The sequence below is a fragment of the Ovis canadensis genome, chromosome 6 (assembly GCF_042477335.2).
Source record: "Ovis canadensis isolate MfBH-ARS-UI-01 breed Bighorn chromosome 6, ARS-UI_OviCan_v2, whole genome shotgun sequence".
In the NCBI taxonomy this organism is placed as follows: Eukaryota; Metazoa; Chordata; class Mammalia; order Artiodactyla; family Bovidae; genus Ovis; species Ovis canadensis.
The window spans coordinates 57,169,988-57,196,260 of record NC_091250.1 but is presented as its reverse complement, the minus strand read 5'-3'; the positions used below and the strand labels follow the sequence as shown (position 1 = coordinate 57,196,260).

Below are 26,273 nucleotides of genomic sequence, written 5' to 3'. Positions count from 1 at the left end.
AGATCCAATATTTTGGCCGCCTAATGCAAAGAACTGTCTCCTTGGAAAAGACCTTGATGCTGGGAAAGATTGAAGGCAAGAGAAGGGGACGACAGAGGATGAGATGGTTGGATGGCATCATAGACTCGATGGACATGAGTTTGAGCAAGCTCCAAGAGTTAGTGATAGGCAGGGGAGCCTGGTGTGCTGCGGTCCGTGGGGTCACAAAAAGTCAGACACGACTGAGCAACTGAACAACCAGGAGATGAGACACCATGGTAAACTTCTTGGTTTTAGAATCCTTTCTCACTCAGGGGGAGATATGACTCAGTGGGTGAAATACCTTTTGAATGGGAGACTTTTTCACTGCTCCGCACTCTTACTGTGCAGGTGAATACTAATAACTCTTATTTAATTCACTTCATAAAATTCTCTACACTGGACCAAAGAAGCCCTTTGCATACATTTCCTATGTTATTTTTACTGCTGTGCTGAGAGCATTGTTAGTCCTTTAGCTTACAGATAAGAAACTCAGGATCAGAAAATAGAAAGTAATGGCCAAAGATCAATAGGCCACCCTAGTTCAGAAGTGGTGAACTGGTATTTCAGCGCAGGCTATTTTTACTTCGAAGCCCTATTCTTATTCCACTCGGAGGGGCTCAGTTCCCACAGACATTCTTGGATGCATTCAGGCACCCGTGTACCACCCTGTTAGACTATGAGACTCAGGGTGGGACAGACTGTGAAAGCGAACAATAAACATAAAAAGCTACATTCTGTGGTCTTTATGACTAATGTACCTTCAGAACTGCTGCCTTGAATACATGAGCAACCCATTTGCAAGCTGTTGGGACATTTCAATCTGCATGAAGTTTATACACACTCCTTAAATTAACACACTAAGTGCTTCTGGTTCCCCATTACCTCTGAATTCTGTGCCACTTCTTTTGTGTGTACGATGTTTAAGGGGAAAAAATGAATATAAAATAAGCAGTATTTCTTCTGTCATTAGGGTACTGTACAATCCTGAGGTAAACATGTCATGGGCAAGTGGTTCTATCTCACTTACAAAAGGAAAACAGAATTAGCCTTGATGGCATAAATAACTCCACAAAAATATCCATGATGGTGCTCACTAGACCTTCATGGTGAGCAGCCTGGGGCTCTCTGCACCAGGCTGCACTCCACTCCCAAGAAGCGAAAGCCAATACAGTACACCTGGGGTGACCAGTGTCTCCCAAGTGTCAATCTGATTCATGGTGAATGACAAATGGGCATTAATGGGATGCCTCATTTTACATAAGATACATTTATTATCCTCATGTCACTAATAAAAAGGCAGCTCCCTGATGAAAATAAGCTGTTTACACAACAGTCTATTAAGGTATCATGTACATACTGTAAAATGCACTAATTGTTGCTTTCATATTTTTTAACCTTGTAATAAGCTTGCCAGTCAAGGTTGGTCATACTGAACTACATTAGCAAGCATGCCCTGGGTATTTTTAATATCTGTGCAGCAATGCTTTTTCATGACTGACTTATGTCATCCTTAAAATAATCCTGTAAGGTATTTATATCAGTACTATTAATAGTATTGGTTTCATGCTAAAAATGAGAAACCAAACCATCATAAAGGTTACATGGCTTGCCCAGAGTTACACTGAACCAGAGCCCGGCCACGGACCTTAGTCTTCTGGCCTGGTATCCCTTGGTCTTTCTCTTAAGTCACACTGATACCAAGATGACATGAGTGTGCAATGTCATGGGACTGAGGCAGTTCCCCAAAGGATAATCCAGCATCTGTTATCAAAAGAAAAGAATATATATGCTAAAAAGAACCAAACGCTTGTGTTCATCACACAAGCGTCTAGGTCCCCCAGATAATCCTGACTACAAGTTGTATTAAACCGGCTGTTCTATCTCTACTTTCTAAAATTTCACCGAAAATTTCTTATATCACATCTTTGTATTTTAAGGATGTTCTCACAGATGTATTTGCTACCAGGAGAATTGCTCTTCAATATAATCTGTTTAATGAACCATTTTATTCAATACATTAAGACTAATTAATGGAGAAATTTTGTTTAAATTACTTGTTATGCCCAATAATCTGGTAGGCTTGCATTCACTTAAACTGAGTCTTCTCAACACAACCATACAAAGTACAATTTTCAGAAGTTAAGTGTCCCTTAAACCCAGGAATCTGTCAACTTGAGAATGAAATTTATTTTGCAAACTTGATTAAAGCTGTCATATTTACTCCTTAACATTTTGGAAGAGCTGGTATTTATTTTGAGAACTGAACATCAAAGCTGATATCTGCCTGATAACTACCATCTAGTTGTTCCTCTGGTGGCCCCTTAAGATTTGTTTAGTTCAAATTCCTTGTAGTTTTCTTTGTGATCAAAGGGTGACATTTCATGAATTTACTACAATCCAACATCCCTTCTGACAAAAATTCTTAATACTGAGAGTTAAATCTGTTATATAAAACCAAATCAGTTTCTCTTCCCACTTTTAGTGGCAGACATTAGCCAAGTAGCCCTAAACAGAATAGAACCTTATGATTACATTTTAAAAGCCTACTTGCTATGATCTTTAATGCATAAACCAGAATAGAGTGATAACTGCGGCAGTTTCTCAGGAAAGGAAGGTATATATTTCTACTGAGCTGGAAATCTCAAAAAAAAAGAAAAAAAAACTGTCCAATTTGATTCATTAAGCAGATATTAACTTTAAAGAAACATAATTAAGATAAAATTAAGGTACACATAGGTAGCAATTTATTGTTGTTATAGGTGAGACTAAAATTCTATTTATCATTTGGGTTTCTGGTTAATGTGAAGACTCCTTCCAAGACAGGCAATGGTACAATGCATGTCCTTCTTGCTGAATCCAACACATTGGTGCCTGCTGTCACATTCAAATAACTCTCATTACTGAGAAATGACCATCAATCAGACATTCTTCTGAAGCACTGAAGTTTGTTCCTAGCCTATTTGAATTCATAAAAAATGAAAATTTGGCAGCAATATGGAGATAGGCATTGCATTTATTTGAAATAACATTTTTTTGAGTTACTCATATATCTCTCCATTTCCAAAGCTCAAACTTCCTAATTATTAAATTTTATTAGAGCTATTTTGACCTTTGTGTTATCTCAAGGGTTAGTCTACGTTAAACTGTTATAAGCCTTGGCCTTTTAGATTATAAATTTGCATATTAGAGATGAATATTTAGATTTATGTAATATAATCAGCCTCCTGAAATCACAGTACTTTCAATCATATTTCCTTCCATAACAATCCTTAAACCTGGGTCCAATCTCTGTTATACCCTCCAGCTCCCAAGATACTACATATAGTAACAGCCAACCTTTTGTGAAAATTTACTGTGTACCAGGCACAAAAGTAATATTTTATCTGTATTATTTAGTGTAACTCTTCTTATGAGGGAGGGACTATATTATCCCTAACTTTTGTAAGGGGTGACTAGAGGAAGAGAAGTTAAGTATCATGCTCGGTTTCCCAGGAAGCTAACTGCAGAGTCTTCCAGATGTAGTTCCTATGATCCAGGCTTTCCCAGAATGGCCTGTTATCTACTGGTTTCTCATACACCAAACTCATTCTCATTCCAGCTCATCTCCAGTAAATTTGTGAAACCGTGATGTGTTGACATTCTTCCTTAGAATGTTCTCTCCTTCACCCTCTCATTTTTTCCAACCCTATAAATGCCTCAAAGCTCAGCCACAGTCTCACCTTCATCGTGAAGCTCATTCCAGTCCCTTTTTTTTTTTTTTAAAGACCCCCATTTCAAAAGGACAAAGTCCAAACCTCTGAGCCTGGTGTAGAAGGTCCTTCATGATTTGGTCCCTGCAACACTCATATCTCTGCTTCACTAAGCCTTCCCTGTCTCCTGAAAATCAGAAAATATTCCTGCTGTCAGCATACTTGGACCTCTTTCTTGCTTCATTTTTCTCAATAGTAATTAGAACTGAGGTTTTATAGTTTACTGTATTTTTATATTTTACTTTGTAAAGAACTTATCTTATGTGAGTATGTGTTACTTTGGGTATCTTTCTCCAAAGGAATAAAACCCAGACAGGAATTTCAGTCTGTATCTCTTAGGCTTCATATATCCAGCATCTAAAAAAGCCCCTGGCACATCACAGACCCTCAGTAAGTAGTCCTCAAGTGAATACTGAATTACCCAAAGTTTCTAAATACATCACATGGTTTGATTTCCTTTGGCCACTATTCTTACTACTTCAGTGCCTTGAATATCCTTTGCCACTGGTGTGCTCAAGAATACCTGGTCATCATTGAAGACTCAGCTTAAAGGCTTCATTTTTCATGTTAGAGATAACTTGGGTTAAGGTCTCCACTCTTTTCTCCTGAGTATATACTCTGGGCAGATAACTTCATTTCTCTCAACTTATTTTCTTCATTTGTAGAATAGAGATAATAGTTCTTATTTCTTAGGGTCATCAAGATAACTAAAGAAGATGGCAAGTGAAGGGCCTATGCACTTATCTCAGTGCTTGATACATTATAAAATTCCAAATTATTAATCATTTTTTCCATTCCTGACTCCTCTGCACCTAAACCCTCATAGAATTAACCATTCCACATTTATCACACTTATGTCGTCATGTCCCTATTAAAATACTAGATCTTGTAGAGGGCAAGAAGTGTGTTTTATTCATTTTATAGGCTCAGAACATATAGAATTCTGAATGCTAATATTAATAACCATCATTTATTGTGTTTAATTTTGTACCATATACTGTGCTTAGAGGGCTGAAACATTGTATCATTGATTCTCATAATTCCCCATTGAAGAATACTTTAGAAAAGACTCAATCAGATAATCTTGCTTTCTCAAGGTCAAACAATTAGTGAGTGGTAAAAGTGGAATTAGAAGTGAAGTCTTCCTAGCTTAAAACTTTGTTCTGTATCACTTTTCTATAACCAGAGTGGATGGATGGATGGATGAGTGGGTGGAGAGGCAAATGAAGACTGTTCTTAAACATTCCAAGTTTACACTCTTAATATATAATCTGGAGCACATACAGATTGCTGCTGCTAAGTCACTGAGTTGTGTCCAACTCTGCGCGACCCCATGGACTGCAGCCTACCAGGCTCCTCCATCCATGGGATTTTCCAGGCAAGAGTACTGGAGTAGGGTGTCATTGCCTTCTCCCACATACAGATTATCCTACAGCATTTCACCAATTAACCACACAGACACTAGAGTATTTTATCAGTTCTTCTTTTCATCTTAAAACTACAGGATAAGGATCATAGTTAAATTGACCCTATATGGGGCTCCTTTCTTCTTTAGAAAAAATTGTCAACTTATTTAGGAATGGTATAGGAAGTATAATACCATTAGTAAATGTACAGGCTCTAGTGCTAGACTGCGTCAGTCTACTTGACCACAGCATTGACTACCTGTGTAATGTTGATCGAATTATTTAACCTTACTGAGTGTTAGTATCCACAGCTGCAAAGTGAAGATAATATTTAAATAATAATGGACTTAGTAAAAATGGTTGAATTAATACATGTAAATTATTTAGACAAGATCCTGGCTTATAGTATGTGTCTTATGAAAATAATAATTAGACTTAATAAAAATGGTTAATACATGCAAATTATTTAGAACAGGGCCTGGCTTACAGTATGTGTCTTATTATATATTTTGCCTAATTTTCCTTTGGATACATTTTGTTAATGCATGTATATTAGACCTGCTTTATTTAATTACAAATAATTTTAGATATCACTAGGAGAAGCAGCTTTAACCACAAATATGAGCTTTATTCTTTTGTACTGTTCAGTCAGACCACTGCTACTGTAACTCATCATGTTTTTTCTTTACTGAAAACTTCTAAAATTCTAGTTATTCTAATAATACTCTCTTATATATTGTTTCCATTCATCACCCTAAGCTCAGCAGGTACCGCTACCCCAATCAAAGTGGACCTTACAGATTCTCATACCGGCAGTAAAGGAGCCTGGATTCACACTCACATCCTTCTGCATTCAAATCTGGCCTTCTGTACAACACCCAGGCTGACCAGTTTGAAATGGCATTTTATCTCAGCCCCGGAGGAGGTGTTTAGGGTTAAAAATGTTTTGATTTCAGAATCTCTGCTAGTTACAAACAAAAGCTACAAGCCTGCTTGTATATAGAGTCTTTGGGGACTTGCTGGCATTTTTGCTATCTCAGATCAAATGTAGCAGACATGGAAAGATGTCAGGATTGTGAATGTTCCCAGTAGACTTGGTGTTTGCAAGCGAGTAACAGCCTTGACTTTGCATATGTAGACTTAAAATTTTCCTGACAGGTAAAATGTAGTTCTGCATCTTCTTTTGAAATGAATTCCTACAGAGGTGCATTTTCACTACTCCAAGCTCCTCCTGGAGCCCAGTATTTTCATGATGTGTCTAGTTTCTCAAACAGTTGCCCTGGTTGGGGGATGATATTTGTATGTGTGTTTTCTCTGAGGAATGACTGAGATAAAGTCAACTGGAACCATCTCTCTGCTCTCTCTAATTCTCATCCCCCCACCCTCGGGCAAATACCAGCGACAGTGGAATTGGGACTGATCTTTTTCCCCTCTTCACCTCTAGACTTAAGGCTTATGTATTGGAGAGCAAAAGTGGGATTTTCCTCAACCTCAAGATAAAATCAGTCTTTTGCTGTTCAAGGGCTAGCTATGTAACATACCTTATATCACTTTTCTTGAGCTACCCAGCCCATGTACTTTCTACACTGTCTCTCATTGTAGTGCCCTGGCCATGACCCTCAGAAGCTTGAGCTCTCAAACCTCAGGGAGTTCCTTGTTTTCCCTCTGGCTTTGCTTTCCCTCCTAAAGACAAGACTACAAGGGAGATTTCCATATGAGGTAGACACAGTTGCATGAAAGGCTGAAATATGGAAGGATTCATGATAATTGCATTGCAATGCAGCATCCCCTGCCAGTTGTGAGCTAGAGTGCTTTAACATGTTGAGACGGGGGGGGGGGGGGGGGGGGGTTGGGGGGGGGTGGGGGGAGGGTGCTGCTGCTGCTAAGTCGCTTCAGTCGCGTCCAACTCTGTGTGACCCCATACATGGCAGCCCACCAGGCTCTGTCATCCCTGGGATTCTCCAGGTAAGAACACTGGATTGGGTTGCCATGTCCTTTTCCAATGCATGAAAGAGAAAAGTGAAAGGGAAGTCACTCAGTCGTGCCCAACTCTTAGCAACCCCATGGACTGCAGCCTACCAGGCTCCTCCATCCATGGGATTTTCCAGGCAAGAGTACTGGAGTGGGGTGCCATTGCCTTCTCCAAGAATGGGGTGACTCTTTGCCAAACCAACCATGTTCCTTCTTTGTCACCTCTGCATTAGCTGGTTGAACATAAAGTATCCACCAACAGCATTCAAACCTTGTACTTTGAAGGTGCATTTAAGCATTAAGAGAGATGGTTACTACATTTCTCTTGCTATGTGTGGAAAATTCAATTCCTAAGCTTCAAATTTATTGCTTATATCAAAGGACTGTCTATTCATGATAGAATGGTCAAGCAACCTTTGAGAATACAAATATAGTTAGGTATTTTACACCAGACAATCACTGAGGCTAGGCTCTGACAGAATGGTCAACATGAGAAAACTAATAACAGGATAATCTGCATAAAAATTAACATCTGTAATTTCAGATATTTCAGAATGTGGGTCTTCTTGAGTTTGATGGATATGAGCTAGTTAAAACTGAGGTATGAATATTTCCTTAATGAACACAAATACATTATCCAGATCTCAGGCTTCAAATTATTGCTAATCTGAATAATTTATATTCTGAAGGTGTTTTAGATTAATGTTCACTGCCAAGGTTAATAACACCAACAGAAACAGAATAAATAGCTGTTGGGTGAAAGAACAAAATAGAGTAAGAAACAAATTGCAGATCGTTTCAAATCAGTTCTAAATATGATTGAGAAAATATAACTGCTTGAGGAAAGGTTTTAATTTTTCTCAATATAATGTGGAAAATAAAGATAGTATTTATTGATGTATTTGAACTTTAGAGAGAGTCATGATAGTTCTTGGCCCCAAGCACTTGAACTTTCCCCTGTTGCTCACCGTAAAGTCCAAACCCTTAGGAGAACAGTTCTTTCTCCTTTGGTACAAACTACCTTCCAGCTGCCTTCCATCCTGGCACTTCTGCCAAATTCAGTATATAATTAATTACCCACCATCTTATTTTGCTGTGCTATCTTACATCCATTCACAGTGTCCTTTCCTGACTTGGTCCTTTGCAAAAGCCTCACACCCTCAAAGTCCAACACACACATTTTTCCCACCTCCCAAGATAAATGCCCCGACCAATAGCACTCTTCATACTATAAGATCATCTACCTTTTATTTATATGATTCTCATTGTCTAATGTTATTTAATTCAACTAAAATTTTTTAAAATTTATTTGTATTGAAGGATAATTGCTTTACAGTATTGTGTTGGTTTTTGCCATGTATCAACTTATGGCAGAAAGTGAAGAGGAACTAAAAAGCCTCTTGATGAAAGTGAAAGAGAAGAGTGAAAAAGTTGGCTTAAAGCTCAACATTCAGAAAACAAAGATCATGGCATCTGGTCCCATCACTTCATGGGAAATAGATGGGCAAACAGTGACAGACTTTATTTTGGGGGGCTCCAAAATCACTGCAGATGGTGATTGCAGCCATGAAATTAAAAGACGCTTACTCCTTGGAAGGAAAGTTATGACCAACCTAGATAGCATATTCAAAAGCAGAGACATTACTTTGCCAACAAAGGTCCGTCTAGTCAAGGCCATGATTTTTACAGTGGTCATGTATGGATGTGAAAGTTGGACTGTGAAGAAAGCTGAGCGCTGAAGAATTGATGCTTTTGAGCTGTGGTGTTGGAGAAGACTCTTGAGAGTGCCTTGGACTGCAAGGAGATGCAACCAGTCCAAAACCACTCACATCTCATCAGGTATCTAGTCTCTGGTCTCAAAATGATGGCCAACAGGAGAGTACTTTGAGCCATGAGTACTTACTTTCTGATTTGGGAAATCAGTGTAACAGCATTTAGGGTCTCTGTAACTATATCCTTGCTGCTGCTGCTGCTGCTGCTGCTAAGTCGCTTCAGTCATGTCCGACTCTGTGTGACCCCATAGACGGCAGCCTACCAGGCTCCCCCATCCCTGGGATTCTTCAGGCAAGAACACCGGAGTGGGTTGCCATTTCCTTCTCCAATGCATGAAAGTGAAAAGTGAAAGTGAAGTCGCTATATCCTTACAGGTTCCTAAATAATAAGGAGAAAGAATGGAGACAATTCCTAATTATGCACTTCCACTCCCAAAGAAAACATTTTACCTCAGCCCTCAGGTGAGAGACAGGACTACCTCAAGTTTGATCCCTCTGTGCTCTTTCTGTTCACATTGAGAGTGATGATAGTCAAAGCCATCACCTTTGAATTGCAAAGACCAGAAAGTACATATCAAAAAATCAGTAATGATGTTTTACAGCACAGCTTGCAACCAAGAATTTGAAAAGTTCAATTTTCTCATTTCCAGAAGAGCTATATAACTTGTAAGCATAATGTGGATTTTTATTTTACAGATGAAAAATGTAGGCACCTGGTGAATTTCCTAATGCTAGTGCTGTTGGTGATAAAAGCAGGGTGATAAACACTCCTGGTTCACTGTAGATACATTTATCCTAAAAAGTCAGGCCCCACATGGCTAGAGCAAGGCTTGAGAAGCACTGTTTTTATTCACAGTGGTGGGGAGTTTGGACCAGAAAGTAAGCCTGACATAATGATCAGGAGAGGGCTCAGAGCTACAACTTGAGTGTTTCCAACTGAGTAGGAAATGGATTAGGGAAGGCTGCAGGGATGGGACAGTCTTCAGAGTGCAACACTCAAGGATCAGAGGGACTGGAAACATGAGTATAAGAGGAGAAAATATGGAATCAGATGGACAAGCATCGAAATAAGGGCTTCACCACGCACTAGCTAGTAAGCAAGTTCTCACCAACGGCTGTGTGGTCTTGAGCAAGTTGCTTAACTTCTTTTGCTGCTGCTGCTGCTAAGTTGCTTCAGTCATGTCTGACTCTGTGCAACCCCATAGACGGCAGCCCACCAGGTTCCCTCGTCCCTGAGATTCTCCAGGCAAGAACACTGGAGTGGGTTGCCATTTCCTTCTCCAATGCATGAAAGTGAAAAGTGAAAATGAAGTCGCTCAGTCGTGTCTGACTCTAGCGACACCATGGACTGCAGCCTACCAGGATCCTCCGTCCATGGGATTTTCCAGGCAAAAGTACTGGAGTGGGGTGCCATTAACTTCTCTTAGCCTCTATTTAATTTTCAAAAAGCAGATGAAAAAAGAAAGAGAACCAATGTCAAAGAACCAAAGAGCAACTAAGAAGATTCAGTGAGATTTCACACACACACATATATAGTGTTTAGCACTTCAGCTCAATAAATGCTGGCTGTTATTACTATTACTGATTACAGTAAAGTAGGTGAGGGTGAATAACAGATACAAGAATTCTTTCTTACACTTTCTTATACATTTTACTTGTTCATATAGTTCATTCTTTAACCCTTTTGTGATTTTTAGAACATGAATCACTTACAAGTGGGAAAAAAGGAAAGAAAAGTAGAATAACACAATTCAAGAGACTTCAGTGTTTGAGGTCACAGCCACTTTAAAAGCTGTACTTAGTTCTTTCGATAAAGTAAACTTTGGTGCAATTCCAACTCAAATCTTTTTAGGAGCCAGACCATAAAAAGAGTTAACATTTTCGAATATTAACTGTCTTATTGGCCCTCTCTGGGTAAAGTCCTCTGTAGGATGGTTTGTAGATGCAAATTTCAGGGAGCAGACAAGAGTAATGGCTAACACTTCTTGAGCATCTTTACATGCCAGATAATGTTTGAGACATTTTTAAGGAGCACTGCACCCAGTCCTACCTACATGCAACTGAAGCCAGGACTGTTATACTAATTTTATAGATGGAGAAACTGGAGCATTCAAAAGTGAGTGAAACAGCTAACCAGTACTGGAGGAAGGTTGCTAACTACGACATCTGACTCAAGCGTCTTTGACTTCAACATTAAGCTTTCCCTTCTTCCTGTCCAAAATATCCAGGAGAAACACAGAAATAAGTAATTTAGTAAGTGTGAACTGCAGAGTATACATCTCCCTAAAGCAACTAAGTAAGATGAGGAGGACGATGAAGAAGAAAGCTGTGATAGCCAAGAAAAACCTACCTTTGAGCCAGTTTCCACCTCTGGGCTACCGAGGTCCAGCAATGGATGCTGATTTAAAGCAAAATTTAAAAGATTTACGGACTTGAAACTTGAGAATGATCCTGGAGAATACTGAAACTTGGCCCTCGACTTGAGAGAATGTGAGGATAATTGCTTTTTTCTTTTTAACCAAAGCCTTATAGGCAGAGACTCATAATTTCAATTCAAAAATTCTGATTCATTTTTAGATTGCTTCACATACATTTATATGATTAACAATATTATTTTGACTATATTTTTAACATAGAAAGGAAATGGGGTTTATACTGTGAGGAATTTTTAGAAACAGCTATCTTCTTTTTCTTAAAGGCTGTGATGGAAAACACAACAAAGTACATGGAGAGGGTTCATTGTTAAGGAAATCCATTAGTTTAGAATGTATTCTTGTACTTTTGAAAGGTAATTATGCACTGACTAGGAATATTTTCTGGACCAAAATAAAAAAACCACACAAACAAAAAAACTAACAAAATTTTCTTCATAGCATGTCAATTCTTCAAAAAGAAGTCCTCAAGAAAACAAAATACCAAAGTCAATATTTAATAGATAAGCCTTTTCACATCCCTTTTTGAAACCAGGTGAGACATAAATTTATTATGAAACTGTTCTAATTTTTGAATATACTCAGGATATAGAGTAATTAATCAAAATCATTTTATTGCTTATATTTTGTAGTAAAGTGAAATAAATATAAGATTGTGTTCAACAACTGTAAAGATTAGATATATTTTAATTCTAAATTCTGAAAAAAGAGAAGGTGCTAAATGGTGAAGTAGAAGGACCTTGAATTTACCTCCTCTCATGAGCACAGCAAAATTACAACTGAACAACCATTGATTTTATACACACACACACACTCACACACATAGATACCTAGCAAAAAAGTGTGTGTGTAAAGGCACAAACCACAACAAAACAGTAGGAGAGACACAGTTATATAATACATTTCCATATCAAATAGTCGGGTGACCCACAAACTGGAGAACAATTATATTGCAGAAGTTCGCCCATGGGGTATGAGAGCTCTGACCCCCATGTCAAGCTCCGCAGCCTATGAGTCTGGCCTCAGGAGGGGAATCCCCCTGAGTATTTGGTTTTGAAGACCAGCAGGGCTTGACTTCAGGAGTTCCATAGGATGGGGCAATCGAGATTCCACTCTTGGAGGACACACGCAAGACCTTACACACACCAGCACCCAGAGCAAAAGCACTGACTCCATAGGTGCCTAAACCAGACTTACCTACTAGTCCCAGCACTGCTGGCCCCACTCACCACATGAAGCTCTGGTGAACACCACAACATAAGTTCACCCAGCCTGATCTATTTTCAACACCTTCTTCATAATAACTGATGAGAGAGGTCTGGATGGTCACCTGCTGTGGGCCAGCATTACATTAAGAACCTAAAATGTTTTGTTGAACTGGAGTGGTACTCAAGCACCTGGGACCCTTGGGCTGGCTGTCATCCACACCCACATCAAATCATGGCCAAAAGCATGAAGGAATTTACTGACATAGTTGAAAAGGCCTTGATACACCAAGAAACAACAAGCATGAGATGTACACAGAGACACTTTGGATTCCTGCAGAATCATAGGTTATTGGTGGTAGTTCACACCGTCAGTAGGAAACTCACTGAACATGGTTTTGTAAACTTACATCTGTGGCGTGATCAAGTTGGAAAATATAGTGATTGGTAATGCTGAGAGTTGCAATTAGTCACAGGTAGTAGTTCATCCTATGGGGCTATACCATAAATCAGTTCTTTACAATGTGCATGACAATCACTTGGGGCTCTTGTTACACCCTGGATTCTAACTCAACACATAGGAGGTGGGGCATGAGGCTCTGTATTTCTAACAAGCTTCCCTAACAGGCTGAAAGCCACTGATCCTTAGACTACACTTTGCCTAGCAAGCCCACAGACCTTGTTGACCCAGGTTCAAAATGGAAAAATGATAATAGTTGACTTACTTAGATCTAAGTCATGTGTGTAGCTGGCACTAGAAACTTCCAGCCAAGGTGCACGATTTTACCAGAAAAAACAATCATTCATGGAGGAAGAAGACCAAAACAGAATGCTCACTCTGAGTCTCAGAGCATGTGGGAGATGGAGCTGGGGGTTGAGGGGTCTGGAAACTCATACAGAAATCAAGAGAGGGAACAAATAGGCAGGAGTCATAGAAATAGCAACAACATTGTTCAACTGAATAAATTATCCATGTTTGAAAAGCAGAGAAGAAGGTAACCTGGGGTGTTTGAAGTCAGTCTGGGGAATGCCAGGCCCAGAACACTAGACTCACCTGCACAAAAAGGCAAACTTCAAGGTCCCCAACAAGGAGCAACGAAAGAAATCAGTGCAGGAAAACCAACTCTGTCACAAATGTCCAGATGGCAACCAAGCAGATTCCCAGATATGGGAAGTGAACTTACGTGCTCATCTTCAGCTTCCAGAAGGAACCTTAGCAAGGGAAGTCAGTGTCCTGGTCCCACAGGAAATAGCACGTCCCTCAAGGAATCCAGGAAAGGACGATGTATGGGAGTTGGAAAACTCAGCAAAGGCTCAGCTCTGCTACCCACACCAAGTCGCCCTGTTACGTTTACATCACGTGACACGTACAGACCATGAACCAATGAAAGGCCTGTAATCCTGCCTACCTACAGGGTGCAAAATCAACACCTGTGAGTTAAGTGCCTCTAGCTGTGAACATATGCAATCAGTTCGAGGCACGAGGCACGCATCACTCTGGTAGAGCCCCGAGTCTCAAAGTGAGGTCCTAGATCAGCAGTATCAGCATCACCTGGGAACCTGTTAGCAAATTTAGATTTCCAGCCTCGCTTACTCCCAAACTACCAATCACTCCTGTGGGGGTGGCACCTTGCAGCGTGTGTTCTAACAAGCCCTCCAGGTAATTCTGATGCAGGCTCACTGCAGTAGTTTATTGAAAGCTTGGTAAAGAGATAAGGCAGGTGTGGCAAAGGACAGTCATTATAAGCAGACTTGATAATTTGCTTTTAAAAGGGCTATATGGAAGGATAAAAGCCTGTTTACAGGGAGAGGAAACCCCAGTAGAGATTATGTAAAACAGTAATTAATAGAACATGCTCAGTGATCAATAATAACAACAAAAACAAAGTGGATGAATGTAAATTGTAGTAAAAAATACAAGTGGAAATTTAATAGCAGGCATTAACAATTTTTGCCTCTTCAGTTCAGTTCAGTTCAGTTCAGTGGCTTCTTATTTCACAGCAACATAAACGTGTCTACTGGTAAGGACACAATTAGGAATTTTCAATAATCTGTATGTCTCTTTCAAACATATTTCTCCAGCATGGTAATGGAGACAACCTTAGGCTGTTTGGCCAAGGTAGTCCTGTGGTATAAATACATTTAACAGAGTATCCAGAAAAATTGCTAAAAATACCAAACCCAAAATATATGTCTTCAGAAAGTCACATAGTACAGTAAAAATGAAGATAGGAATGTGTATGGCATGTTTTTTTTCAGATTCAAATTTTACTTCCCTGTTGACCTTATCAATATAGATAATCCCAGCACCACATATTTATCATCTCCCAAACAAATATTATTTCTACCTGTCTATAATTTTCTGTTCTTGTTCCCCTCCAAAAACTCCTGATTTTCCTTCTTCTGGTTCCTTATTTTAGAAATAATATCATTAACATCTATGTGTTGTCCCAGACTAGAAACATAGGCAACATATTTGATTCTTCTAATTATTTTGCCTGTTGCTCTTTTGGATTGATTTATTAACTCTTTTGTTTGTTTTAAATATTAAGGATACTAGCTCTTATCTGTGCTCGGAGAAGGCAATGGCAACCCACTCCAGTACTCTTGCCTGGAAAATCCCGTGATTGGAGGAGCCTGGTAGGCTGCAGTCCATGAGGTCATTAAGAGTCGGGCACGACTGAGTGACTTCACTTTCACTTTCATGCATTGGAGAAGGAAATGGCAACCCACTCCAGTACTCTTGCCTGGAGAATCCCAGGGACAGAGGAGCCTAGTGGGCTGCCATCTATGGGGTCGCACAGAGTCAGACACTACTGAAGCGACTTAGCAGCAGCAGCAGCAGCTCTTATCTGTGCTAGGTAGGTGAGTATGTTTCCCAGTTTTTGTGCGTGTATTATAGCTGTTTTAAATTTTTATGTGTTCAAATCTATCAGTTTTATGTTTCTATATAATCATATTTATCAGTAATTTTCTTTATGGCATCTGGGTTTCATATCAAGTGTAGAAATACCCAGGCTATTTTATTCAGTAAACATAATCACAGGCCTTGGACTGAAGAACTTTTCAAAAACTTGTTAAGATACTTGAAACTTGAATTCTGAAACTATTTTTGCTGCAGAAAACAAGATAATTGCAAAATATAAATAACTAAATGTTTAACTGGTATTTACAAATATGGTATAATATCAGCTTCATTAATTACTCAATTTAACATTCAGAAATGTATTTTAAAAAGATACATCCATACTTTGCTATATCCTACCTGAATTTCAGTGACTCTTATTTCATCCATTTAAATTCCTTCTGACTTTAGCTAATTTCAAGCCTCCTTCCCTGGAAGCTCAGATGGTAAAGAATCTGCCTGCAGTGCAGGAGATCTGGGTTTGACCCCTGGGTCAGGAAGATCCCCTGGAGAAGGAGGGAATGGTTATGCACTCCAATATTCTTGCCTGGAGAATTGCATGGACAGAGGAACCTGGTGGGCTACAGTACATGGGGTCTCAAAGAGTCAGACAGGACTGAGCGACTAAGCACACAAAACAGGTTTCCCCAACCTCCAGGATCTAATGCCTGATAATCTAAGGTAGAGCTGGTGTGTTAATAGAAATAATGTCGTCACAGTAATGTAATATGCTTGAATCATACCAAAGCCATAGCCACCACACCAGTCCATGGAAAATTGTCTTCCTTGAAACCAGTCCCTGGTGCCAAAAAGATGGGGACCTCTGTGACCTAAAGGACCACCACAGCCTCTTAACTGGTTTACCTGCCATAAATTTCTAGGTTTTTAAGTCTAGAATTTTCATCTTAAAACAGAGGTCAAATTATGTTATCGCCTTCCTCATAAATGTCAAACTTCTTAGAATGGCTGTCAGGGCTTTGTATTTCAAGGCTTAAATCCAGCCTCTCTGCTTTTGACTCTCTGTATTGCTTCTCTGAGCCAGGAGACAATTCTTTCAGCATTCCATCTGCTCCCCTGCAGCTGTTACTGTTTCCTCACTCTGCAGTGCCTTTGCCTTCTCAGTTTACCTGGAATTGTATGGGATCCTCAAAGCTCAGCTTACATACCACCTACTTGTAGTGTTTTTCCTGATCCGTCAACTTCCTCTTCCTCCTCCCCAAACCCAAACACCTTGTAGGTGTCTGTGTGTGTGTGTGTCCACCTGCCATGGTGTTTATTCATCCTTCTAAGTTCCTCCGAGCAGGAATCTTATCTGTACCCTTGATAGGACTGATATGGTATGTATCAACAAAATGCCCATTGAATCAAACTCCTTAAAAAATTAATTCTGAAGAAATATCAGTTTAAATTTTGAGACAGAGGTTACCAGAGTAGGGCTCAATAAATATTTTTAAATGAGTGGATGGATGGTTGAATGAGTGAATGAATCTATAATGCAAACTGTTTGCAAATTGGTGTTCCTGTATAAATTAGGTTATGAATTAAATCTGAGCCTTTTTTGCAGAATTAAATCTCACTGTCTTTATTTTCTTGATAACTCAGTGTTGGTGACTGGTAGAAGAATGACCAATTTTCCAACTTTTATCCCTTCATCTAAGGTAAATTGCGTGAAACAGAAGTGATTCATTCATCTGATTTCATCATGGTATCCTTCAGGAAATGTTTGAACCCCAGGACCAGTTTGATTGCCAAGAACCCCAGGACCAATTTGATTGCCAAGAACACTGTTTCATAGTATGTCTATATATGTGTGTGTCAGCAGCTGATGATGTTGTTAAAAATCACAAGAATAAATTTATATCTCTGGAAACAGTCTCTGCAGATGTTTCACAGGTCAATTTCCTTCAACACAATGGACTCTTTAAAGGGTCTTGAATGTTTACAGTAGTATTTTATATGCTTTCCTTATTTATTTTTTATTATCTGAAGAGAGAGCCAGGGCACAGTGTTTGCAGAATAATAATTCTCCTGAAAAGTTTATAAATACTTATGCTCTCTCTGGGGGCTTCCCAGGTCGAACCAGGGGTAAAGAATCCGCCTGCCAAAGCAGAAGCTATAAGAGACATAGGTTCAGTCCCTGAGATTGGGAAGATTCCCTGAAGGAGGTCAAGGAAACCCACTCCAGTATTCTTGCCAGGAGAATCCCCTGGACTGAGGAGTCTAGTTGGCTACAGTCCGTAGGATCTCAAAGAGTCGGACATGACTGAAGTGACTGATCGTACATACACAACAGTATGCCTTCTCTGACCTTAATTTGTTCACCTTATCTGTAGTGATTAAGATTATCACATGCTCATCTTTAAGAAAATAGAATAAAAAGTGCTTTTCGAACTCACACCTAAAGGCAAAGCAATTTATGTTAATTTGCATTGCTGCTTAACAAAGTACCATACCATGGAGGCTTTTAACAGAAATGCATTGTCTCACAGCTCTGGAGGCTGGAAGTCTGAGATCAGAGTGTCAGCAGGGTTGGCTCCTTGGTGGGCTGTGAGGGAGAATCTGTTCCATGCCTCTTCCCTGGCTGGTAGTTCACTGGCAATATTTAACTGTACTAGCTTTATAGATGCATCACCACAATTTTTTAATTTTTCCTCACATGTCATTCTCCCTATATGTGCCTCTGTGTCCAAATTTCCCCTTTTTATGAAGTGCCCATGGGCTTCCCAGGTGGTGCTAGTGGTAAAGAGTATGCCTGTTAATGCAGGAGATGTGGGTTCCATCCCTGGGTCAGGAAGATCCCCCAGAGAAGGAAAAGGCAACCCACTCCAGTTCTGCCTGGAAAATCCCATGGACAGAGGTGCCTGACGGGCTATAGTCAATGGAGTCATAAAGAGTTGGACACGACTGAACACACACACACAACACACCTGATACACACACCCCAGTCATAATGGATTAAAGCTCACCCTAATACCTTCATCTTAACTTGATTACTTATATAAAATTCCTATCTTCCCATGATCTTCCACAGTCAAAGATCATGCCCAGACAATACTTGCCACTTATATAATGTGGTCAGTGTTGCAGACTTAATACTGATATTAAAACTGCGGAGGTTCAAAAATTCAAAAAAAAATTCCTATCTTCAAATAAAGTCACATTCTGAGGTATTAGATGGTAGAACTTCAACACGTCTTTTTTGGAAAAGACACAATTTCTCTTAATACACCCTTTAAAGGGAAATGCCTCAGGATATTACAAAAAGAACAATGCTTATCATATACCAGGCACTTTAGGTTATTATATTCAATCCTTTGACAACCTGATAAGGTAGCAGTCATCTCCATTTCAACAAATAAGAAATGTGGAGTTGAGAAAGATAAAATAATTAGGGTAAACACACCCACTAGTGAAGGACCAAGATTCAAATCCAGGCTGAAAATCTATGTGCTTTTATGCTACCCTGTCTTTACAGAATATAGCCCACATGAGCAAGGCTTTTCATATAATAATTCACTGTTATACTTCCAGCACTTAAAATAGTGCCTGGGACAGAGTTCATTCGCAAATAAACATTTGTTGAGCAAGTAAATAAGAAAAGTTAACTGACTTATTCACAAGTGTTTTCCTCATTGTAAGATGGAAGGAAGGTGAGGGTTCTGATGCTTGTACAGTAATGGAAACCTGTCTAATATGTGGCCTTCCCACAAAATGAAAAATGTCATCATGTACCATCATCAATCAGTTCCAAATGTAGAGAGTTTCTATTTTCTATAAGGCCCTCAATCACTGGCTCCTATCAGAAGAGATGTATATAATATATTATATTTTAAAATACACACACAGGCACACACACTTTATGATGGAAATATAGCCTTTACCAGATATGTGATCCTCACATGCTACAAAAATCCAGCCAGGCAATCATGGTTTCGTGCTCAGGCTATTTCAGAGAGCTTGTGTATCACATACATGAATATCACTTTGAAACAGAGAACCAATAGTAAGTGTCTGCTCTTGAATTTAATTGGCATAATTTCCTTGTCCAGTGATGAGTGGATTGGAAAAAATGCAAAACAAGGTCAAACTCACCTTGAAGATAGAGCAAGTTGCTATAAATATGAAAATAATAAAACATTTTTTTAGTCTGAGATGGATTTTAATGATATGAAAATTAAAATATATTAATCATATTGAAAAACTGAAGCCAATATCTGGTAGACTTTAAGAGAAATATTTTAAGAAAAATCATTGGATAAAAGAGCTGGCAATAATATAAACATTATAAATATGTCTATGGAAATGCTTTGTAGCAGTAATAATGAAGTTGAGAATGAAAGAATGAATATGAGAAGGTAGGATTTACTTTTCTTTTTGTGGTCCAGATTTTAAGTGCTATTTTTTTATTAAAATATAACTGCTTTACAATATTGTATTAGTTTCTGCAGTTCAATGAAGTGAATACAAAATATGTATACATGTATCTCCTCCCTCTTGAATCTCCCTTCCACAAACCCATTCCCCCACCCCATCTAGGTGGCCACCCAGTTGCTCCCTGTGCTACGCAACAGGCTCCCACTAGCTTTCTATTTTACATATGGAAACAGTATGGAGGTTTCTCAAAACACTAAAAACAAAACTACCATGTGACCCAGCAATCCCATGACTGGACCTATATCATGAGAAAGCTATAATTCAAAAAGACCTCAATGTTCAGGCTTCCCTGGTGGCTCAGATGGTAAAGAATCTGCCTGCAGTGTGGGAGACTTGGGTTTGATCCCTGGGTTGAGAAGATTCCCCTGGAGGAGGGCATGACAACCCACTCTGGTATTTTTGCCTGGAGAATCCCCAGGAACAGAGGAGCCTGCGGGCTATGGTCTATGGGGTTGTAAAGAGATGGACATGACTGAGCAATTCACTTCAGCACAGTTCACAATAGACAGGACATGGAAGAAATGTAAGTGTCCATCAATAGATGAATGAATAAAGTAGATGTGGCATGGTGCATATATACAATGGAATATTACTTAGTCATAAAAAAGAAATGAAGTTAGGTCATTTTTAGAGATGAGGAGTTACTTTTATTTTTTTAGAAAAATGTATTTATATTTTTATTTTGACTGTGCTGGGTCTTTCTTGCTGGGTTTAAGCTTTCTCTACTTGCAGCAATCTGGGGGCATTCCTTATTGCAGAGCATGGGGCTCTAGGTGCCTGGGTTTCAGTAGTTGTGGCACACAGGCTTGGTTGTGGACCACCAAGTAAGTTGGAGGGGTTACTTTTCTTAATGATCCTAGTGGGTATCATGTCTGGTATTACTTTTGCTGGCACACTTTATTCAGATACAAAGTTACTTTTTTTTTTTTCCATTTGAAGTTATTTTGTAAGTAAGTTGTTGTTCAGTCACTCAGTCATGATCGTCTCTTTCAGAATCCATGTATCGCAGCATGCCAGGATTCCCTGTCCTTCACCATCTCCCAGCGTCTGCTGAAACTCATGTCCATTGATTTGCTGATGCCATCCAACCATCTCATGCACTGTCCTCCCCTTCTCCTCCTGCCTTCAATCTTTCCCAGCATTGGAGTCTCTGCTAATGAGTCCTCTTCACATCAGGTGGCCAAAGTATTGGAGCTTCAACTTCAGGATCAGTCCTTTCAGTGAATACTCAGGGTTGATTTACTTCAGGAATGACTGGTTTGATCTCTTTGCAGTTCAAGGGACTCTCAAGAGTCTTCTCCAACAGCGCAGTTCAAAAGCATGAATTCTTTGGCCTCAGCCTTTATAGTCCAACTCTCACATCCATACATGGCTACTGGAAAAAACATAGCTTTGACTATACAAACCTTTGTTGACAAAGTAATGCCTCTGATTTTTAATATGCTGTCCAGGTATAGCTTTTCTTCCAAGGAGCAAATATCTTTTAATTTCATGGCTGCAGTCACCATTTGCAGTGATTTTGGAGCCCAAGAAAATAGAGTCTGTCACTGTTTCCTTTGTTTCCCCACCTATTTGCCATGAAGTGATGGGACCAAATGCCATGATCTTCATTTTTTGAATGTTGAATTTTGAGCCAGCTTTTTCACTCTCCTCTTTCACCTTCATCAGGAGGCTCTTTAGTTCCTCCTCACTTTCTGCCATAAGGGTGGTATCATATGGTGGTATGCATATCTGAGGTTATTGATATTTCTCCTGGCAATCTTTGAGTCCAGCTTGTGCTTCATTGAGCCTGGTATTTCACATGATGCACTCTGTATATAAGTTCAATAATCAGGATGACAATATACAGCTTTGACATACTCCTTTCCAAGTCTGCAACCAGTTCTTTCTTCCATGTCCAGTTCTAACTGTTGCTTCTTGACCAACATACAGGTTTCAGGAGACAGGTATAGTGGTCTAGAATTCTTACCTCTTTAAGAATTTTCCACAGTTTGTTGTGATCCACAGAGTCAAAGTCTTTAGCATAGTCAATGAAGCAGAAGTAATTTTTTTTTTAAAAATTCCCTTGTTCTTTTGTGTGATCCAACAGATGTTGGCAATTTGATCTCTGATTCCTCTGCCTTTTCTACATCCCTCTTGTACATCTGGATATTACTGGTACACGTCCTGTTGAAGCCTATCTTGAAGGAATTTGTGCATAACCTTGCTAGCGTATGAGGCCAATATTTAAATGAAATTATTAGAGTTAATATACTTGTTGGTAGGGTTGACATAACAAAATACCACAGACTGGGTGGCTTAAACCACTTTATCACAGTCTGGAGGCAAGAAAAGGTCAAGGTCAAGGTCAAGTTCAAGATGTCAGGTGTCAGCAAATTTGATTTCTTCTGAGGTCTCTTTCCTAGAATGGCAGATGACTCTCTTCTTGCTGTGTCCTCACATGGTCCTTCCCCTGTGCTTGTATGTGTCTGTGTCCTAATCTCCTTCTCTTTTAAGGGCATCAGTCATACTGAATTAGGGCCAACAATATCCATATACCCTCAATAAATAAAGGTAAAATTACCTCTCTAAAGCCTCTGTCTCCAAATGCAATCACACCCTGAGGTACTGGGAGTGAAGATTTCAAAATAAGAATTTGAGGAGCCTTGAAATTTAGCCCATAACAATTAAGATGACATTCCATTTTAATTCGCCAGGACAGTCTTCCTTTATGCCTGTTGTCTCAGTGTAATTTTCATTCATTTCCTGTCTTAATCAAAAGCTTTCCACTTTGTGTGGTAAATTACATGACTATTTTACCTATAGTCAAAATAATCTTGGAAAATCCTTTAAAATCACTTGTAAAACATAGTGTGCATATGCTATTTTTTCAGTGGTTGCTCCACAACCAGATTTCCTTGCACTAAAATATATCACTGTTTCTTCATTGGGTCATGTTGTATGAAAATGCTTGTTGTTAAACACTAGCTATATATGTAATATGGCAATATGCACTCACTCTAAAAGGCATGAAGCTGACAGAGAAAGTGTGAATTCATTTCTCTCATGTTACGAACATTTAGGGACTATCGTTAACGCATTGTGATGAAGTGGCATTGTCTCAGCTGGAGGGTTTAGAAGTCATCTCAAAGAGGAAGAGACTTTAATCCCTTCACTTCAGGGAAAGTAACTGATAAAGATTGATGAGGGTGAAAGACGAGAGTGAAAAAGCTGGCTCAAAACTCAACATTCAAAAAACTAAGATCATGGCATCCGGTCCCATCATTTCATGGCAAATAGATGGGGAAAAGTGGAAACAGTAATTTATTTTATTTTCTTGGGCTACAAAATCATTGCAGATAGTGACTGCAGCCAGGAAATTAAGGGCTGCTTGCCTCTGGGAAACAGTCTGTTGTTCCATGTCCAGTTCTAACTGTTGTTTCTTGACCTGCATGTGGATTTCTCAAGAGGCAGGTCAGGTGATCTGGTATTCCCATCTCTTTCAGAATTTTCCACAGTTTGTTATGATCCACACAGTCAAAGGCTTTGGCATAGTCAATAAAGCAGAAATAGATGTTTTTCTGGAACTCTCTTGCTTTTTCGATGATCCAGCGGATGTTGGCAATTTGATCTCTGGTTCCTCTGCCTTTTCTAAAACCAGCTTGAACATCAGGAAGTTCACGGTTCACGTATTGCTGAAGCCTGGCTTGGAGAATTTTGAGCATTACTTTGCTAGGATGTGAGATGAGTGCAATTGTGCAATAGTTTGAGTATTCTTTGGCAGTGCCTTTCTTTGGGATTGGAATGAAAACTGCCCTTTTCCAGTCCTGTGGCCACTGCTGACTTTTCCAAATTTGCTGGCATACTGAGTGCAGCATTTTCACAGTATCGTCTTTTAGGATTTGAAACAGCTCAACTGGAATTCCATCACCTCCACTAACTTTGTTCATAGTGATGCTTCCTAAGGCCCACTGAACTTCACATTCCAGGATGTCCAGCACTAGGTGAGTGATCACACCATCATGATTATCTGGGTCATGAAGATCTTTTCTTTATAGTTCTTCTGTGTATTCTTGCCATCGCTTCTTGATATCTTCTGCTTCTGTTAAATTCATACCATTTCTGTCCTTTATTATGCCCATCTTTGCATGAAATGTTCCCTTGGTATCTCCAATTATCTTGAAGAGATCTCCAGTCTTTCCCATTCTATTGTTTTCCTCTATCTCTTTGCATTGATCACTGAGCAAGGATTTCTTATTTCTCCTTGCTATTCTTTCGAACTCTTCATTCAAATGGGTACATCTTTCCTTTTCTCCTTTGCCTTTTGCTTCTCTTCTTTTCATAGCTATTTGTAAGATCTCCTCAGACAACCATTTTGCCTTTTTGCATTTCTTTTTCTTGGGGTTTGTCTTGATTACTGCCTCCTGTACAATGTTATGAACCTCCATTCATAGTTCTTCATGCACTCTGTCCATCAGACCTAATCCCTTGAATCTATTTCTCACTCCAGTGTATAATCATAAGGGATTTGATTTAGGTCATACCTGAATGGTCTAGTGGTTTTCTCTACTTTCTTCAATTTAAGTCTGAATTTGGCAATAAGGAGTTCATGATCTTAGCCACAGTCAGCTCCTGGTCTTCTTTTTGCTGACTGTATAGAGCTTCTCCATCTTTGGCTGCAAAGAATATAATCAGTCTGACTTCAGTCTTGGCCATTTGGTTCTGTCATATGTAGTCTTCGTTTGTGTTGTTGGAAGAGGCTGTTTGCTATGACCAGTGCGTTCTCTTGGCAAAACTCTATTAGCCTTTGCCCTGTTTTATTCCATGCTCCAAGGCCAAATTTGCCTGTTACTCCAGGTGTTTCTTGTCTTCCTACTTTTGCATTCCAGTCCCCTTTAATGAAAAGGACTTCTTTTTTGGGTGTTAGTTCTACAAGGTCTTGTAGGTCTTCATGCAACCATGCAACTTCAACTTCTTCAGCATTACTGGTCGGGGCATAGACTTGGATTACTGTGATATTGAATGCTTTGCCTTGGAAATGAACAGAGATCATTCTGTTGTTTTTGAGATTGCATCCAATACTGCATTTTGGACTCTCTTGTTGACTGTGATGGCTACTCCATTTCTTCTAAGACATTCTTGTCTACAGTAGTAGATATAATGGTCATCTGAGTTAAATTCACCCATTCTAGTCCATTTTAGTTCACTGATACCTAAAATGTTGATGTTCACTCTTGCCATCTCCTGTTTGACCACTTCCAATTTGCCTTGATTCATGGATCTAACATTCCAGGTTCCCATGCAATATTGCTCTTTACAACATTGGGCTTTACTTCTATAACCAGTCACATCCACAACTAGGTGTTGTTTTTGCTTTGGCTATCTGTTCATTTTTTCTGGAGTTAAATCTCCATTGATCTGCAGTAGCATATTGGGTACCTACTGACCTGGGGAGTTCATCTTTCAGTGTCCTATCTTTTTGTCTTTTCATACTGTTCAGGAGGTTCTCAAGTCAAGAATACTGAAGTAGTTTGCCATTCCCTTCTCCAACAGTCCATGTTTTGTCAGAACTTTCCACCATGACGTGTCTGTCTTGGGTGGCCCTACACAGCACGGCTCATAATTTCATTGAGTTAGACAAGGCTGTGGTCCATGTGATCAGATTGGTTAGTTTTCTGTGATTGTGATTTTCATTCTGTCTGCCCTCTGATGGAGATGAATAAGAGGCTTATGGAAGCTTCCTGATGTGAGAGACTGACTAAGGGGGAAACTGGGTCTTGTTCTGATGGGCAGGACTATGGTCAGTAAATTTTAATCCAATTTTCTATTGATGGGTGGGGCTGTGTTCCCTCCCTGTTGTTTGACCTGAGGTTGAACTATGGTGGAGGTAATGAAAATAATGGGGACCTCCTTCAAAAGATCCTCAGCAGAGAGTCTTGGACACTCACAGGAAAGTCTGGGTCAGTCTCTTTGGGGTCACTGCTCCTTTCTCCTGGGTCCTGGTGCACACAAGCTTTGTTTAAGATGTCTGAGCATCTCTGGTGGATGTGGGGTTTGATTCTAAATGCAATTTCACCCCTCCTGCCATCTTCCTGGGGCTTCTCTGTCCTTGGACATGGGGTATCTCTTCAAAGTCGCTTCAGCGCCATGCAGCCACCAGGAGCTGCTCATTTCATTTATGTCACAATTTCCCCTGGGTTGTGTCTGTTTAATATAATACCAGGGCTCTTGAATTATAACCATTGTATTTCAACAGCCAATCAGAAGTTCCTTGAAAAGCCTGTGGCTTGATTTCATTCTGCTGAGAAACTTCAGCTAATGCTCTAGAGGACCTCTATCGACTTGCCTATTTCCTTTCAATATCATTTATTTTGGGAAATCTCAAAAGTTTACACTGGC

At 39.5% G+C, this 26,273-nt stretch overlaps 1 protein-coding gene and 1 long non-coding RNA gene across 4 annotated transcripts in view; both read left to right on the top strand.

Annotated features, from left to right (window-relative positions):
* KCNIP4 (potassium voltage-gated channel interacting protein 4) overlaps nt 1–26,273 on the top strand; it is a 1,308,521-nt gene that overhangs the window by 648,044 nt on the left and 634,204 nt on the right. The window lies entirely within an intron of this gene.
* LOC138442440 (uncharacterized) lies at nt 15,131–17,331 on the top strand. The gene is made up of 2 exons (XR_011257682.1): nt 15,131–15,417; nt 17,120–17,331. It is a non-coding gene; the product is annotated as an uncharacterized lncRNA (long non-coding RNA).